Source organism: Macrobrachium rosenbergii, chromosome 56 (genome assembly GCF_040412425.1).
Source record: "Macrobrachium rosenbergii isolate ZJJX-2024 chromosome 56, ASM4041242v1, whole genome shotgun sequence".
Taxonomy (NCBI): Eukaryota; Metazoa; Arthropoda; class Malacostraca; order Decapoda; family Palaemonidae; genus Macrobrachium; species Macrobrachium rosenbergii.
Window position 1 is genome coordinate 48,746,021 of NC_089796.1, and position 18,988 is coordinate 48,765,008.

Here is an 18,988-nt window from a genome sequence, read left to right on the forward strand (position 1 = left end):
TGTGACATTGATGACTGCCACTGTCACGGTCTCTACTGGCTCTCTGACTGCACCTCCTACATGATAACCCCACATGTGCCCAGTGTAACATGTCTTGATTTGTTGTTTTTGTCCTGTATGGTCCACCCTCCTTTTAGCCTTCAGGAACAGGCCAGGTGACTGCAGCCTGGAGTTCATTGGCTCCTTGGTGCTGTCATGCAGGCCCAATAACTGGTGTTTTATAGTCTTGTAAGAATTTTTTGCTCCTCCCATGGCAGCAAAAGCCTCCTTGATTTCACCCTTGCGGTACTTGCACAACTCTAGTCCACAGGTTGTTACTTCTTGAAGCATACCTGCTAGAGCAGTATGCTGCAAAGGTCTTCAGGAGTGGAGGAAAGGAGTGCCCTGATTCATCTATCCATGGCATTCACCAAGTCCTCAGTGCTACAGTTTGGTTCAGGAAGACCAGACTCCTCAATGGAATCAGAATCTGATGATGCCGAGTCACTCATCTGAGTTCTAGATGAGGTCTCATCCAGATGATCATCTTTGAAAACTTCCTAGTTCTTGTCTCTAAGGGCTTCAGAGAATCAGGCAAGACCTTCAGCAGATCCTTTCTCTTCTCATTTACAGGCAAGGTGTACTCGGTATTACAGTTACTGTCTGCCCCTGGTGCAATGGGGTCATCCTAGCTTGTCCTAAGACAGAATAAACAAGGGTACATATGAGAGATAATTTATGGTATCAACTACTGTTGTAAGGGCAGTCAAGATCTGATGGTTCTTACAGCTAACCTGTACTCCTGTCACTGCTATCCTTATTGCCTGCAGTTCTGCCATGCAAGCATTAAGAGACTTTCAGCCTCTCAATTTCTTCATTCTTTGCCATGATAATACCTTGCATTTGACCCATGGTGATAATACAGTAAACCCCCCGTATTCGAGTTCTCATGATTCGCAGACTCACGCATTCATGGGTTTCTCTGTGGAACATATCTAGCCATTATTCGCGGAAAATTCGCCCATTCGTGGTTTTTTCACTGAGAAATATTCGCTAATTACTGTATTTTCATATAATTTTCATGACTAAATGCACTTTTTGTGATAAATCTATTAAAATACTGAGGTATAAGCATTTTTACAGGGTTTTTCTTGTGTTTAAACTATCAAAATGGGCATTTCTAAGTGTTTTTAGAGGGGTTTTAAGTATTTGCGGATTTTAGCTATTCGCGGGGGCGTGTGGTACGCATCCCCCGCGAATACGGGCGGTTCACTGTATCTTGCATTTGACCCAAGGTGAGATCCTCCATGAGGTCACCAGGCTCCTGGAATGCCATCCTTAAAATAAAACACTAGCAGACTATAATACTTAGTGACATCTACAGTATAGACAACCCCCAGCATAATGCAATCAACAGTGCCTTGGAGGGGTCACTTATACCACTTGAAGTGTCCCAGGTCTTGGCACCTGAAAAGATTATATGTAGTAAGTTTGGGATTTAGGCTTAGACTCCCAAACTACCACAGATACTACTCAGGTACACGATGGCACATGTTTGGATCAGCTGAGAATGTAACTTTGGGGATTCTGGCAATTAAGAAAAGATTTCCTGGTATTGGCTAAAGAGATTTGTAAATAGTAAAAGATATCTGAGTTTATTTTTTTTTCCTTTTTACTTAATAAGTTATATCACGAATAAACAATTACAAAAAAAGGTTAATTTACACTGGGTATGCCCAACATATGATTGCCTACAAGGTGCACCATCAACCCTAACCTGTACTGGCTAATTATTATGTTTCTATTATCTGCGTTACACAAGTATAATTTCTTATTCACAAATAATTCAACAAACTGTGGAGTACAATAGGTTCTGCATTGCCAGTCTTGCAAACATGTGCAGCCTAACTCAGCTGAAAAAGTGTCCAAAAATGCACTGCTGCAGCTCTCTATTATGTTGAAGCCTTCAGATTTTTTATGGTTCTTAATACAACATTGTCTCAGAAAGGTAATCAAGACTGTATCAGTGTTTTGAAGATGTTATCCAAGTTTTGTGGTGCCTTCAAAGAAAGCATTCATTCCAGTTACTTGAAACACTTCCCATCTCCAGGATCAGTGTCACAGCCTGCAGTAAATGGGAATTAGTTACAATTAAGGATGAGTAGGAGTGTGGTCTAAATAAAAATGATACAGAATATCACATTAACAATAAATTAAATCATACTTCCCAACGTACAAGCAAAAGGGTTTTCCACTTCAAGGACTTAGAGTTTTATACCATGTGTGGTTGTTGAGTAGTATTTGATCCTTTGCTGTAGCAAATGTGGCACCTTCTACTGGGTGAATGACCCAAGGGAATGGGCTACATTTAAAAGGCCTTCGGCCACATTGGAACTCCTTGTTGGGGGAAACATAAATGTTCCCCAGCAGGTTCCAGTCCAGCGACAGCGCGTCTCTGGCCACTGCTCGAAGGTCATGATAGGGGGTGACAAAATTCGGTAATTTGTGATTGTCGCGTGTTGCGAACAGATCTACCTGAAGATATGGGTGATCTCGGAGGATCCCGCTGAATGACCCGCTGTCCAATGGAGAGGGAGTCCACTGGGACATTCTGAGCTCCCGCAAGGTGGGATGCCGACAGAGTCCATTTCTTCACCTGAGCTAATCTCTTGATCCCCAGCACTATATGATTTAATGGCTTTGACCTTGATCCCCCACGCTTCAAGCATTGTACCACCGGCTTGTTGTCCATGAACAACTGAATGTGAGATCCCCTCTTGGGTTTCAGTCCCTTGAGTGACAGGAGCACTGCCATCATTCCTTTGATATTGATATGGCAAGATTTGAGGGCTCCCGACCACTTTCCAGACACTTTGTTCTGATCTGAGTGTTCCCCCCATCCATCCTTTGACGAAGCATCCGTATGAATGGTCACTGAGACTGGTTTCTGGACTAGCCAGACTGAAGATTTCAGGGCCTGATTCAATGCCCACGGTTTGAGCATTGTCTTCCACCTCCTTTTCATTGGGACCTTGTGGTCTCGGAATGATTTGTTTGCCTTTAAAATGAGAATCCGGTTCAAATCCTTCAAAGTCGTTTTCAAGACTGGATCTACTATTGATGCGAATAGTAGTTTGCCCTGCAGGACTTCTAGGTTCCTTCTGGAAAAACTCTTGGCTTTTCGGAACCTCTTTACCTGATCTACTATTGACCTCCTTGAGGTCTCTGATAGGGCTAGCTTTCCGCTTTCTAGACACCATTGTGGGCCTAGCCATCTGAACTTCTTTGCTGGCCTCAGCCGTGACTTTTCCCAGTTGATTAGGAACCCGAAGTCTTGCAAGGTCTGAACCACTATTCGGGACGCTTCTAGACACTCTTCTGTCCACTCCGCCCAGATCAGCCAGTCGTCCAGATATGCCATGACATTCACCCCCTGTAGTCTTAGTTGTTCTAAGATCACTTTGGTCAATTTCGTGAACACTCTGGGGGCTACATTGAGGCCGAATGGCATCACTTTGAATCTGTACGACTGGTGACCCAGATGGAATCCTAGATACTGGTGAAAATGAGGTTGGATTGGAATGTGCCAATATGCGTCTTTCAAGTCGATAGAAGAGGTGTAGCTGTCCTTTGGCAAGGTATGTCTTATCTGATCTATCGTCAGCATTTTGAATATGGGACAGTTTATTGCTTTGTTGAGGACAGAGAAGTCCAGAATGACTCTCCTTTCCTGAGAGTCCCTCTTTGGAACACTGAAAAGCCTCCCCTGGAACCTGATAAAGTGGCATTTCTCTATTGCGTCCTTTATTAGCATTTTGTTCACAAATAGGTTCGACTCTTTTGTGCTGCACTGATGAAAGTATTTGTTGCAGAAGGGGCCCTTCCAATCCCAGCGCAGACCTTTCGATACCACTTGATAGGCCCAAGAGGACACTTTCCAGGCTTCCTGGAACCTCTTCAGTCTGCCCCCAACCTGAAATGTCTCATTGGTTGAATTGACTTCTACCACCACCTCGTCCTCCCCTGTTACCTTTCTTCCCTCGAAAGGATCCGCCTCTTCCACGACCGCCTCGAGCCTCCTGGAACTGCCATTGGAATTGTTGAGATGGCAGTGCACTGCTTCTCTTCAAGGATGGCTGAGAGTGCAGCATAGGGAATTGTTTCTGAGAAGAGGGACCTTGTCCTGGGTCTCGCACAGGAAGAGCTGGTGCTTTAAAAACCTTCTTATATTGTTGCTTCTTCCTGCGTTTTGCCCCCCTTGGGCCTGCTTCCGGGTCATATCCCAGTAACTCCTCAAATTTGATACCTCGGTGGGTAGCAGTATTATTCAGCTGGATTACTAGGTCCCTAGGGAAGAGGTCACTACACATAGGGGAGGCGAAGAGGAGCTCCTTTACTGGTATAGACTTCTGGTTAGCGAATTTCAGGGCTTGACGTCTGAGTTTTAATTTGGACGCCGCCCAAGCCTCCAGAAGGTGAATGAAGATTGAGCCCATGTTCCGAATTTGTAACCTTGGAAGCACTGAATCTCTTTGCTGGTCACTGCGGTATGCCTGAGATTCCATTAACGTCAAGGTTGAAACGCAGGAAATAAATAGTTTCTTTGCCTCAAACTCCTGAACACACAGGGTGTGGGCAAGTTAAGGAGTGTCCGCAAAAAAGCATGAACGGGCATGGTTTGCTAGAAATTTGCCTTTCTTCATCACCTCTGTGAAGCCTGCTAATGGTTTTGTTAGATCGTCCATGAGATCTGGCAGAACTGTTCCAAAGTCCTGGAGTTCCTTTAAAAAGAACTTCGTCCCATGGGCGGCTGACTCTACCCAGTTCTTTTCCCAAGAATTGAACAGTTTATTGGTGATAGATGGGAACTTCTCACCAACTGGTACTTTCCAGGCAGGAAGGTTCCTAGCAAGAACCTGGGTGCCCAGAGCACTACCTCCCAGGTCCTGGCAGATATTAGAAAGGAAGCCCTTCGCCTGATCCTGGGTAAAAATCATGGTTTCCTCCGGTACCATAGCCAGAGTCTTAGGTGTTTGGCATCAAAAGCAAAACTTACTACTTTTGAAGTGGACAAAAGGTTTTGCAAACTCTAACCTAGCTAGAGGGGTGCACACATCACTATCATAGAAGATGCCATCCACCGCTCTAGCTAGCTGTGATGCCACCACCCAGGGATTATACTGCTCTGGCTCGTCCTCCACCACTCTCAAATCTGGGAAATCATCTATATTAATGGGTGGATCTGACACTTGTGCTTGCTCCAGAGTCTGTCCCTGAGCCCCTGTATCCAAAGATTTTGCAAGTTGTAGTTCTATCAACTTGTCCAGCTTTGATTCCATTGTAGACATCCTAGCTTCTTGTGCCGCAAACTTTCTCTTAGTAGAGGCAGTTGTGCAGACTGAAACATTATCCTCATCAACGTCCATAGGAGCCGATTTACTAGGGATGCTGCCAGGAATCGGTTGATCTATTGGGGGTCAAGGCTCAGCATCAGATAGATCCCCCTCATCATCCAGATTTTCAGATTCTCCCAAATCGACTTCATCCTCCGGTATGAAGGGGGCCACCACAGTGGATGCATTAGGATCTACCACGACATCATCAGGTGAGTTCTCATAACCCCTGACCGACTGAATGCTCGCCGTGGGGAAGAGAAAATCTCTTATTGTCTGGCAAATAGCCAAGAGGACCTTTTGGGCCGATTTTGGAGAATCCTCTTACCCATGCTCTTAAATGTTGTATATTAATATTTGCCATAGAGCCAGAAACAGTGTGATTGCCCATACGAGCCCATGACAGCCATTCAGTACATGTGTCACACCCTTCCGGACTCCAGTATGGATGGTCCGTACCCTGTACACTGCAGGGAGCACACTCCCGACAAAACTCATGCTGAGTCTGGAGTCTATCCGCTTCTTAAAGGTGACATTAGCACACTTATTTGGCAAAGCCTATAAAAGAAAATAATACTATGAAACACCCCTAAAATGTTTAAGGAACTATGTTATATAAGCCATTATATCATGAGAAAAAACAAGTATATAGCTTTTATATTCTTGAATGAGGTGACATTCATTCTACTATCTCGAATGGCTGGATTCATGCCCAGTCGACATCCCTGTTCGAGGCTCGCCTCCAGTGGGCGCTAGGCACAGGGGGAAGGGGGCAGTTATTCACTGGGGGGAGAGCTACAACTGAAGGGCAATCTATGATCACGAACAAGGAAGTCGAATAGTATTGGGATTATGTCAGTTCTGTGACAGAGCGTCAGGTAAATCCATGCCATTTGAGTCGAGGGTATCATAGACCAAGAATGTGGGCGGATGCTTCTACTTCAGTTCCTTTACAATCTCAGCGAGTGTGGTGTCAGCCCTACGCATCCGCACATAGGTTCTCATCCGTCTCCTCGTTCTCATCCCTCCAGAGCAGATGATGTTCATCTTACCAGGTCAGTGGCTTATGATCGTTTGGTTACTCCCACGTCCGTCAACTTAGTTTTTGGGTGGTGCATCAATCTCCCGTTCTGTAGAGAGGAATGTGACTCAAGATAGTTTCCCCTTGACATCCGCAGGTGTTCATTCTCTAAGGAAGGTTTTAGGTCCAGAAAGGACCTACGCTCTGGTCTTAGCCAAGAATATTTTGGATTCTTCTGAGTTTGTTGACAGATCAGGTAGGGACTCCCAGGGACAGGAGGTGGAAGACGTAGATAACCAGGAGTTTTTACTAACATGATGGGTTCCTTAGATTTTCCGGCGGGAATTGGACCGAAGGCTTCTATTGGACTGCCTTGTTCTAAGCATGTGGATTATATCCTTAGTCATGTAAATTCTCTCATCTCTGGACAGGACAATTGCTTGCATTCTAGCAGAATGTTGAAGCTTCTTCCTACTCCTCTCCCTCGGCATAGACTTTTCTACACTATACCTAATGTTGCACTTCTACATCAACAGCTGGATGGAGATGTGGCTCGATTGGCTCCTGGAGTTTCCCTAGACCAGATTCAGGCAGAAGGTTCTTCCTTCAACTCTCAGGAAGCTGCCTCTTTGGAGTCGTCCACCTCTTCTGCCTATCAGGCAATTTCTTGGTTAGACTTGTGGTCGACAACAGTGGCTAAGATTTCGTCCTCTGTTCTTGGTGATTCTGAAGATAATGATTCTTATTTTCGGCTTTTGCAGTTGGGTGGTAAAGCCATTTCATATTTGGCTCATTTGACTGCAACTAATTGGGTGAATATTTTGCATGAGAGATGGGACGCCGCACTTGCCAAGGTATCAAGATTCATTAGTTTGGATTCTGTGTTAGCCATGAGAAATGGTGACATCCTCAACACTTCTCTTTTCCCTAAGGATCATTTGGACTTGACCATAGATAGATGGCAAGCTGATAATAATGATCAGCTAGTTCATCAAGCCATCTCTAAGTCTTCTAATCCTCCCCGTCCTGGTACCTCGAAACACAGGTCCTCGGCTCCTCCCAAGAAGACTGCCGTTGCCTCCTCATCCAGCAGGTCTGGGCAGGCTCCTGCTGCAGCAACCAGCCAAAGCTCCCAGCAACGTCCCTTTCAGTCCCATTCCTGTAAGCCAGCAAGAGGTTCTAGAGGTAAGGCGAGAGGTTCCAAGCGATAGAGTTCACCCCTCCCCACAAGTCGTCACCGGGTGAGTGGGAGCCTGGTGAGCTACTGGGCTATGTGGCGGGCCTTCACAGTGGAAGAATGGGTAGTAGACGTCCTTTGGGTAGGGTACCTACTACCCTTCAACTCTCCTCCTCCTCTTTCCATTCAGCCTCTTCTTCACCTGATGTACTGTACACTCTCGGCTTGTTGAAACATCAAGCTCTCTGAGGTGAAGTGGTGAAGATGATGGAGAAGGAGCAGTGGAAATGGCAGAGCATCCTTCTCCAGGTTTTTACAGTCGGGTTTTTCTTGTCCCAAGGCAACAAGTGATTGGCAGCCAGTGATAGAACTGCCAGCCCTGAACCTCTACATCAAGAAGACCCATTTCAGGATGGAGACTCCTCGAACGTTGTTAGCAGCCATCAGGGAGAACGACTTTCTGCTTTCAATAGACCTGAAGGATGCTTACTTCCAGACATCCTTCTTCCAGGAAATTTCTCCGCTTCAGCTTTGGGGAGTCAGTTTTCCAGTTCAAAGTCTTGTGCTTCGGCCTCTCAACAGCCCCTCAAGTTTTCACGGGAGTATTCACCCTGGTTTTGTGGTGGGCCTACTCTTGGGGGATTTGCTTTTTCAGATACCTCAACGACTGGCTGGTCTTGGCAGGGTCTCAGGAAAAGGTAATCCAAGACATGGACTGTCTCCGTCAGTTTTGTTGCAACTTAGGCATCGTGGTCAATTTGGAGAACTCTCATCTCATCCCCAGTCAGAAGATTCTTTACTTGGGCATGGTTATAGACAGTCTCATTGAGGGTTTTCCCATCAGAGCTGAGAATGAAAAAGTTCAAGGTTGTAGCTTAGTCCTTCCTCTCAGAACAGTCCCAGCCAGCTTGTCAGTAGCAAGTGATGCTGGGTCTGTTAACCTCCCTAGAGAAGTTAGTCCCTCACTGTCATCTACACCTTCTGTATCTGCAGTGGAGGCTGAAAGAGTTTTGGTCCCCTTCAAGGGATCCTACTCATTTTCTAGTTCCACTGTCGCGGGAAGTAAGAGAGGACCTGTCGTGGTGGTTGGACGGCAGGAACTTGGCCATAGGGCCATATGGGTTCCTCTTCATTCTCCTCCTCCAGAGATCCCCCTGTTCTCAGACGCCTCGTGCGAGGGTTGGGGAGCACATTTAGAAGGTCTTGTAACATCTGGAGTGTAGACTCCACAACAGAGGCAGTTTCACATAAACATGCTGGAGCTCAAGGCTGCTTTCGTAGCTCTTCAGCAGTTTCAGGATGGTAATGGGGCACTCCATGGTGCTCATGTCAGACAACACCATGGTGGTGGCCTAGTTAAACAAGTAGGGGCAGCTGGTGTCACACCAACTACACCCCCTGGCAGTGCTCCCTCATGAATGGGTGATAGATTATTGAGTAGATCTCTCTCCTAGGTATATCCTGGGCAGGAGGAAAGTAGTGGCGGACAATCTGAGTTGTCGGAGTCAGGTCATAGGGACAGAGTGGTCTCTGCACCACGACATTGCAAACAGGCTCTTTCATTTGTGGGGAAGACCCTTAATAGACCTGTTTGCATTGAGGTTCAACAGAAGACTAGAGGTCTCCTGTTCTGTGGTTCCAGATCCATTTTCCTAATCCATCAAGTTCTGAACAGGTTAATGGCCTCTCAGAACCTTGGAATGATCCTAGTTGCTCCCATTTGGCCCCATGCGGAATAATTCCCCGATCTCCTAATCCTGCTGTCAGAAGCTCCGAGAGAGATTCCTCAATGGCACAACCTTTTGTGTCAACCTCACTTCCAGAGATTCCACCACTCAGTAGAGTCCCTGTCTCTTCACAGCTGGAGACTATCCAGTATCTCCTCCAAGCAAGAGGTTTTTCTCGCAGTGCAGCATCGGAGATGTAGTGGGCCGTTTACTGTGGTTGATGTCATCAACGGGGTCTCTCTCCAATCAGAGCTGTTCAGCAAGTAGCAGATTTCCTAGTTTTTCTCTGCAGAGAGAAGCAACTTTCCATGTCTTCCATCAAGGGTTACTGACCTGCCTTGAGTGCAGTTTTACAAATGAAGGATGTTGATCTTTTTTCTTTGTGGGAGATGTCAGTGCTTCTCAAGAGCTTTGAGCAGTCTTGTCCTCCAAAAGATCTTAGACCACCCAGTTGGGACCTTACTTTGGTACTGGGCCACCTCACCCGTGCCCCGTTTGAGCCTCTGCATCGTGTGTCAGATAGGGACCTGACTCTCAAGATGGTTTTCCTGCTGGCTATGGCCTCCTCGAAGTGAGTTGGTGAACTCCATGGCCTATCTTATGATGTCAAGCATACGAGGGGTTGGACATCCGTAGCCTTCGAATTCGTCCCGGAATTTTTGGCTAAGACCCTAAACCCCTCTCGTCATGATGACATATTTGATTCCTTCTCAGTTCTGTCTGTTGATGACTTTGTTTATAGTGATCTGGATGAATTGCTCCTCTGCCCTGTTAGAGCACTATGCTGCTATCTGAAAAGGACCCGCCATCTCCGACCAGGGTGCCAAAGACTTATTCTTATCAATGGCCAGAACAAGAAAGAAGTGTCCAAGAACACGATCTTCTTTTGGCTGTGTGAGACTGTCAGACAAGTCTGTGGTTCGACTTCATGCTCCAATCCTAACACAGTGCAGGCAAGGGCACATGATGTTAGGGGACTAGGCCCTTCTTTGGCATTTAAAAAGAACTTGTATGTTCAAAGGATTTTGATGGCTGTAAGTTGTTTAACTCATCCAGTGCCCCTAGCGGGACAGTTTGTATATTATCTAAGATGATGGTATGGAAGTGAGAATGAATGGGATAGCTGGTCTCTTTCAGTTTCCTTTCTTTTCTTCTTTACCTGGTGGGCGAAGGAATCATTCCATCATGTGCTGGATTGGGACTGATACATGTGAGACTACAGCCTTTTTGTTAAATTTTGCTTGTTCCTACACGAATGTAAAACTTTGGCAAAAGCAAGGGGAGAGGGGATTGATAGCAAACTATTAGTGGCCATGAAGGTTTGTTATCTACAGATATAGTTCTTTAACTTCCTCCTACATTGTCTCATCACATTGTATGGATTCCCAGAAGTTTGACTGATAAATAATCACTTATTTATTATGTCAGAGGCTTTGGTTCCCTTCCATAGGCATCTATAAGCCATGAAGAGTTAACAGGTGTGCTGAACCTCCAGTCGGTTCCAGACTTTCTTTCCTCCCTCCTGTTCCGCATATGAACAAATGACAAATTTATTAATCAATTTGTATTTTTTATAGCTAACAAACCTGCAGTCTTAACTTGTATGGCCCACCTCTGGCCAACCCTCAATCAAGTTTCCTGGGATGGAAGACACTGAGGCGTCATGTTTTTCGCTACATGTGCAAAGGAAATTGGCTGTTGTCACCCAGGCCTATTGGCCTACCTCATTGCCACCATTCCTTGTTTGTTATGTTTACCGGTTTCCAGCTGGCACTGGAAGAATTATCCATAAGTTAAGACCGCAGGGTTGTTAGCTATGAAAAATACAAATTGATTAATAAATTTGGTATTTTTTAGGTAATAGAGACATTAGTCTGTAGACACCTATAAAGCAGGGCAGGTTTTCAAGATTTCCAGATTCCGAGCTTACACCTGGCTGCCATGCAGCATAACAGGTAGCTCTGGGGATTCTTTCTTCTCCATATTTGCATCAGTTTTAGCATGGTGGGAGAATTTCTTTCCTGGAGAGTAGCCCTTTCTTTTTCAGTCCATTTTTGCATCAGTTTTAGCATGGTGGGAGAATTTCTTTCCTGAGAGTTTTACCTAAAAACCCTTCAAATTATGATTATTCTGCCTTATGGCTTTTTCAGTATTCCATTTTTAGTAGGCAGTCAATAGTAGGTTGATTCTTCTTTTCTCAGGTTGTGCCTGGTGGTCCCCATGTGTCCATGCTCTGTAATATCTGGACCTGCTAGCTCTGCTGTCCGAGGTCCAAATAGATATTCCTCCTTGGACAACCATCAGATTCAGCTGCTCATAGTTTGATATCTCTGGGCATTGAGAGTTCTGGCACTTCAAACCTGGAGGTTTCCCAATATCTCCCATGATGAGAGGGTTCTCTCTTCGGTTCATGTAGGAATTTTGGAATATTTTCGTTCTTTGAACAGCTGTCTACCAGGCAGAGATCATCTCCACGTATTGGTGTTGGAGAAAAATCAACTCTGGTCAGAGCTGTTTGCCAGTAGGTAGCAGTGTTTTCTTGCCAACCTTCACAGTGAGTGTTTTCTTGCCTACCTTCACAGTGAGAAATTTATTTTTTGTTTGCCCAACTTTTGAAGGCATAGATCAATCTTAAGCTTGGGTATGATTCTAAGAGTAGATCTCTCCTTTTCAAGGAAACGGTGTTCGGGAATACTAGGTCTTCCTGGGTTTGTGTGTCAGTTTGCGGGCTTGTGACTCACCTATTGTGAAGGATGAGTATGCAGCCTGGACAATAGCTCATGACGGTAAGGGCATCTTCCCATCTTTAGCACACAGTAAAAACTTGTCCTTGTCGGTTCATCAGGTACTTACAAAAAGAGATGATCATGTTTTGATCACCTGCACAATGTTTTACCTGCAAAGACGTTGCCCACTGGCCTTGCACATGCTTTCCTTGGGCAGGTGGTGGCTGTTTAATGGGTTGGATAGTGAGCCCAGCTCCCTTTGGAACAGGTAGCACCTTGTCTACGTATTCTGTTTAGAGGAGACAGGGTAGGAGTGGCTGGTTCTCTTCCTCTGCCTCTCTCTTCTTTCCTCTGTGATAAAAGAGTCAGATTGTCAATCCTTATACAGGCTGGATGAACAAGAGTGCAGGTTAGCTATCTGACTGGGTGGAGGCAGACAATAAAGCAAACTTGTTGAGCATATTTACATGTTTTATTGTCTCCAACACTTGTGTGGGTTTTTAAAGCCTGATTGAGTAATTGCATAGAAACCCATTACAGTACTCAGTGGTCCAGAAGTCCAGCAATTGCTACATCCCATATGTGCAGTATGCTAGAGGTGCAGGGTCCCTTCCTCTTCTTTTGGGCCAAGGCTGTATCTTCCTAGGTTGGATGAACCTACCAGTCAGTTCAGAAATTGTGTAGGAGCAAGTAGCAAATTTTAAAAGTAATTTATATTTTTTTGTAATATACAGACCTGAAGTTCTTCACATGAATGGCCCTCCTCAGCACCCCTGTTATCTGGCACCTGGACCAAAAGGCAAAATGGAGTGCAGGCATACAGGTGGGTGGGGTTTCACCTTGTCTTTCAGTAGTTAACTACCATGTCAATAAGTGTGAATAACCATTTCAGCTCATATTTGCAAGCTAAATCCTTATGTATAAAGAACTTCAGGTTTATATGCTAGGAAAAATGCAAATTACTTTTAAAATGTGCTATTTTTCAGTAATTATATGATATTATAACACCTATAATATAGAGGCTTTTGGAAGTCACTATTGACTTTCACCATAAAAACCTCCTTCTGTCATAGCATACAGTTACACAAAGTAAAACATGTACAGGTCGATAACTTACAAGACTGGTCCCAAAACAAGGATTTCTGGGCCTAGACAGAAGTAAACATAATATTTCCCAATTATCAGCTGAGCACTTCATTTAACAGCTGAAAAACAACCAACAGTATTTCATGTCACAGTGTTTTAACATTATTACTACAATTAATTTGATTCTTTTTAACACTTTCAGTAAGCATGCCAAGTAAAGTTATTCAGACAGAGTGTAGTGTAATTCTCAGTGTGTATACTCCTTCCACCACTCATTTTCTTTTACACAAAATTTTTTATTTTTCACTGTTCAGTTCAAATTTACACTCGCCATAGGTTCCTGCCCCTTAATCAGCTACTCTTTGTATTATTTATCTACTGTGTTTTATTATCTTTCCCTCTGGTACATCTGAGTGGAGAAAGGTTCTCAAGAAATAGAGAGAAGTGAAAAATGACTCCAAGAACAAACAAAAATTAAATTAAAGAACAGATAATAACAAAAGAAGAAAAATATAATATGTTTCATACATACACACCATTTTTTTAATACTACCTCAGGTTTACACAGAGGGAGTACTGTAGTGCAGCCCGTTTGTATTGCTTGTTTGTTTCCATTACCCATTCTACGGATTGAGTTATGGGTGGCAATGGGCTAATAGTGTTCTCTTTGTTCATCCAGGCCCATATTGCCAGGGTAGTAGGGGAGCACTGCAACTCCTCTCACCATGACTTGTCAGCATTGCACTGATAGGAATTAGTGCAACCTTGCTGTGTGGCTTGTTTACTTCCTGTGTGCCCAGCTTATGGATGGCACTGGGCTGATAGTTGTATGGCTGGGGTAACGTGAGCACTACGATCCCTCACCTTAACTCACCAGTCTTGAATTGGGTTTAGGGGTGGGGGACAATGAGTTGATGCTTCTCTCTGTCCGTCCATAGTCGGACTACTGTGGCAACGGGGACCCAAATGTACTGGTACTAGCCTGGTTAGCTAGGTTAGCCAGGCTGGCCAGGGGTGCCATGCACCCTGTCAGCAAGGCACAGTGTGAGCAAGGGAATTAAGCATGCAGGTTCTCTTTTCTCTTCTCCTCTTCTCATTGTGACTGTTTGTGATCACTTAAGGGAAGCTTTTGTGACCTATTTGCACTGCTCATTCTCTGTTGGTGCCCCTGATCTTCAGACTGGGTTTCCCAGTGGCAAAGGGTATTGGTGCACTTTTTCCACTTCCTCTTCTCCTTCCAAATTTCCAAGTGGAGGGAAACAAAGGCAGCTTAACCTGTTCATGCAGGAAGTCTGGCTGGGCTTCTAGCATTTGGTCTTTTCTGTGGAAGAATGAAGGGGGATCATGCTAGCTGTGCCTAGTGCACTGTTGTACCTGGCAATTTGCACACAGGTGCAACCACTGCATTGATCCAGGGTTCCCTGAGACCCAAATGTATTGGTACCGGCCTGGCTAGCTAGGTTAGCCAGCTGGCCAGGGGTGCCATGCACCCCGTCAGCAGGGCACAGTGTGAGCAAGGGGATCAAGCATGCAGATTCTCTTTTCCCTCTCCTTGCACTTTCTCTAGAAATGACCAGGGTTTCTAGGATTGTGACTGGACTTATGCAGCACCTTCATCCAGGCCTAGCAAGAGGAGATTCCCTACCCAGGGAACTGTTTACCTACTGCCTGTATTTCTTCCGATGTTTCTGAGAAGAGAGGGTCAGATAGGCAGAGGGGCTAGAATTGAGTGCATTTCCACTCCCTTCCAAGCCTTTCCCAATGTGGTATGTGCCTGAATCTATATTAGGGTCCGGCGAGGTATACTGTACACCTAGTTGGTTGAATGATCCCCTGGGGATTTTGAAGGACCTCCCTCTCTTGCAGGAGGAACATCCCTCTATGCCCAGTGCCTGGAGGGACCCAAGGGTCCTGTGCCCCAGATTTCAGATAACCGAATTGCAGGGGCATTTTCTAGGAATCATCAAGCTTATGTGTGAGTGGGATGGTTCTATCCCGCTCGTGCCCCTTAGCACAATCCACAGACATTTTTGCCAGGATCGCAGTTTGCTAGTGGTGTGTCGGACAAAGTGAATTTTATGGTGTCTGGCATGGAAATGAATTAATATCTAGTAGCCTAGTAAGTTATGTCCTCCACCCCTGACCTGTCAGAGAAATATACTTTCCCTCAGACATTGCCATGCTGACACTGCAGGTCATTCTCTCTCTCTCTCTCTCTCTCTCTCTCTCTCTCTCTCTCTCTCTCTCTCTCTCTCTCTCTCTCTCTCTCTCTCATATGGAGGCAGCAGCTTTGGGTCAACTGCCATAGCAGCACTCTAGACAGCTCTGGCCAGACCCTTTGTCCTTCACTGTTGCAAATGTGTCACCTTTAATAGGGTGTAATACCCAGGAGGAAGATGCTACATTGAAGGGACTAGTCCTGTCTGGAGGTAGGATTTTCACCCACCTGCCCCACCAGACAGCTATCTGTGAGCCAACTTGGCCTGCAGAGGGATGTAGTATTGTCTCAATCCAGAGGCATGTTGGGAGAGATTCATTATTGGCACTAAGTAATAGACTGGTTCTGGGTTTCACCACACTCTTTTGTGGAGCAAGGTAGAGGCTGCAGCATAGAGGGTGTGGTGGAATAATAGCACTTTTCTCTACCAGACAGTGCCTTACAAGACTCTCAGGTCTATAAAGGCATTGTGGTCGAACCCTCTAGTTCAGCTGGCATTCCTCCAAGGGGTGTCATGGTTTTTTATTGTCTGTAGGACCAGGTTATGCTATCGAGAGGTAAAGCAAGAGCTTCCCCAGCTCAACAGTCTTGGAAAGTAAGTCAGAAAATTCTTACTTAACCTAAAGATTTGTTTACAAAAAATTTATTTACAAAATTTACTAACCCCACTGGTAGTTAACTTCAATCTCTGTTGACAATACTTAACTGAACAACCCTACCTAACCAGTAACTCACCTACATGATAACACAATCAATCATTACCCTATTATTTAATTTATGATGATCATCAAACTTATTTTACCCTAAAGTCAACTTCATGCATCAAGATACTTCAGTTGGTTGTATTACTGTATATCCTAACCTGAAAGTTTATGCTATAAGTTTAATCTTAAACACTATACAGTACCTTCAAAAGTCTCAAACCCTATGCAGTAGTAATAAAATTAGTGCACAACAAAATACTATTAACAGTGCAAAGCAAGACCAAATTAGTATTCTTTTTGTAAAGTTTAATCTGTTCTGGAATTACCAACTGTCCAGCTGTAAAATTAGTGTTCCCAGTCTAGCCTGTAGTTAATCACCATTGAATCCAATTTTCATCAAACAATCACTGGAACTTTGAACACTCCAGAAGGCACTCTTGTCCCTTGCCAGTAAAGTTGTCTGTCAAGGGGATACTATAAATTATCCTGAGAAAATTTTGCCTACAATAGTCTTGCATATTACCAAAACATTCCATGTTTAAAGCATGTATTATGTGAATCACTTTACAAGGTCCATTTGCATTAGTGGCACTTTACTACAGTCTTTCAGAAAAATACTTAGAATTTTTCTATTTATCTCTCTTTGGGGCAAACCATCTCATCACATCATATTTTAAATGAGAAAAGGTTCCTAATTAGTCCTACCATGAAGGAGAACAATGACTTTAATAAAAAAAAAATGTTAACATACAGTAATAATTTAAAATATTTATAGTGAAATTTATTCCTACACAAACATAGACCATTATATGGCAACTGCAGGGCAGAGGAAGTTCCAGACTTTGTTGCTTCCTTCAAAGATCCAAACTTCTTCTGTCCTCAGGGGAGGGAGTCTCATGGTTTTTCAACCATCCTTCTATTCTTAGGAAGGGCGGTAAAGGGAAGAAGAATGGAGGAGGATGCTAGGGTAGCATTCTCCACCAATAGCTGTCATTGGTAAGGGTGTCCCCGAGTCTTCAACACCCAGTGCTCTTGTGCCAGGCCATTTCCACTCATAGGTTCCTGTCTTGTAGAAGAACCTGGCTCTAAGTATGAGGTGAGGAAGGACACAACAGAAGTCACAGGAGAGCGAATTCACACCTTGGGTAGACTTTGGAGATGGGTGTTTTTTAAATACACATACAGTAATACCTCGAACTTGCGCGATTCGAGTTGCACGAATTCACAGACACACGAATTTTTTATTGGAACCTAACTAATGGTCATACACGAGTTTTTCACAGACACACGAACATTTCCGTACACTGAGAAACCCGGCAAAAGTGTTTGTTTAATTTTTTTATGTAATTTATAAGTTTTCAAGCTTTTATGTGTAAATTAAATATTAAATATTATTAAAAGTAATAATTTCTCTCTCTCTCTCTCTCTCTCTCTCTCTCTCTCTCTCTCTCTCTCTCTCTCTCTCTCTCTTTCTTTCTTTCTTTCTTTTAGTGAGATGAATTTTTATGGTACATGTAAACAGGTATGTTTATTTGTATGATAAATAAACTTTTTAAGTAATAATATGTACCAATTTTCAAATATTAATAAGATTAATAAAATTAAATAATAATAATAATAATAATAATAATAATAACAATAATAAAGGGATTTTGACGAAGGAAAAATCTATTTCTGGAGAGGGGACCGTGTCACCCGATGAAAAAGTCCATTCAGCACTTATTTCTAGGTAATTCCGTTGCTAGATACCAGAGAAAGCTAAATGAAATGCTGGAGTTACTACCCCCAGAGCGAGCTCCATCAGATAGAGTCGTGTATGGAAAAGGGTGAACTACAAAAACACAGAACCTTATCCTATAGAGATCCCAAGGTCAAAAGTCCCATAGGGAGGTGCCGTTACAAACCCATGTACCACCCGTGGACAGCACACAAAACACCGCTAGTCGCATTCCATGAAAGCAGCACCCCACTAGAATGATGTTTACTATGGGAGGGACATGACACATGGTGGAGGTGGGTCATCGGACACGGTCCCCTCTCCAGAAATAGATTTTCCTTCGTCAAAATCCCTTTTCTGGATCGGGTCCCGTGTCAGCCGATGAAAATTTAACAGAGAAATAAACATAATTCTTAAACTAAAAAGATAAAAATTCTAAGGGGAACAAAAGACCGAAGGTCCAAAAAGAAACTTTTCAATCACTAGTAACAATAACAATAATGTACAAAAGAAACTGATGTTAGCTTAAAATTAACATGACAATGTGAAAAAGTACATAAACAAAATAACTATACAATATTGAAAACCTTATAACTTAAATGTGTCATTTAGACAAATACATGGATAACACGGCCAGGTGAGAAGTCAAGGCAAGCCTGACTGAAATGACCGTAAGGGATAACTGAGGCAGTGGAGGAGGAAATGACTAGGAATCAGAAAGGGAACCAGAGGGAGGGACAACGTTCCTGCCGCGACTGCTGAGAATTTAAGAGCTTCTAAGGATTTCAAATAGTGACGTTTGAAAACCAAGGAGACTTCCAACCGGTGTACCTGGTAAGATCCATGAAATTCATGTAATGAAAGTAATTAATGGAGGTGGCCACAGCTCTGATATCATGAACTTTGGGACTGAGTCAGGGTTAGCCTGCTTGATAAAGTAAAGGATCTGTTGTCTAATAGCAGACATAGAGAGAGTCATCTTTTGTAAGAAGGTGGAAGGCAAAAGCTGTCAGACATGTCATTTAACATGACAAGAATGAGTGTTGCTAATCAGTGGTCAAATTTTTCTTGTAATTCTGTCTCTCTCTCTCTCTCTGTTCGTAATAATTCATAAAAAATTTCACTCTCTTAAGTAAGGACAACTGCTCTCTCTCTCTCTCTCTCTCTCTCTCTCTCTCTCTCTCTCTCTCTCTCTCTCTCTCTCTCTCTCTCTCTCTCTCTCTCTCGTTCGAAGTTAGCC

At 43.9% G+C, this 18,988-nt stretch overlaps 1 protein-coding gene across 6 annotated transcripts in view; it reads left to right on the plus strand.

Moving 5' to 3' along the window:
• Pus10 (Pseudouridine synthase 10) overlaps window positions 1–18,988 on the plus strand; it is a 361,563-nt gene that overhangs the window by 130,105 nt on the left and 212,470 nt on the right. The gene's annotated exons all lie outside the window — the stretch shown is intronic.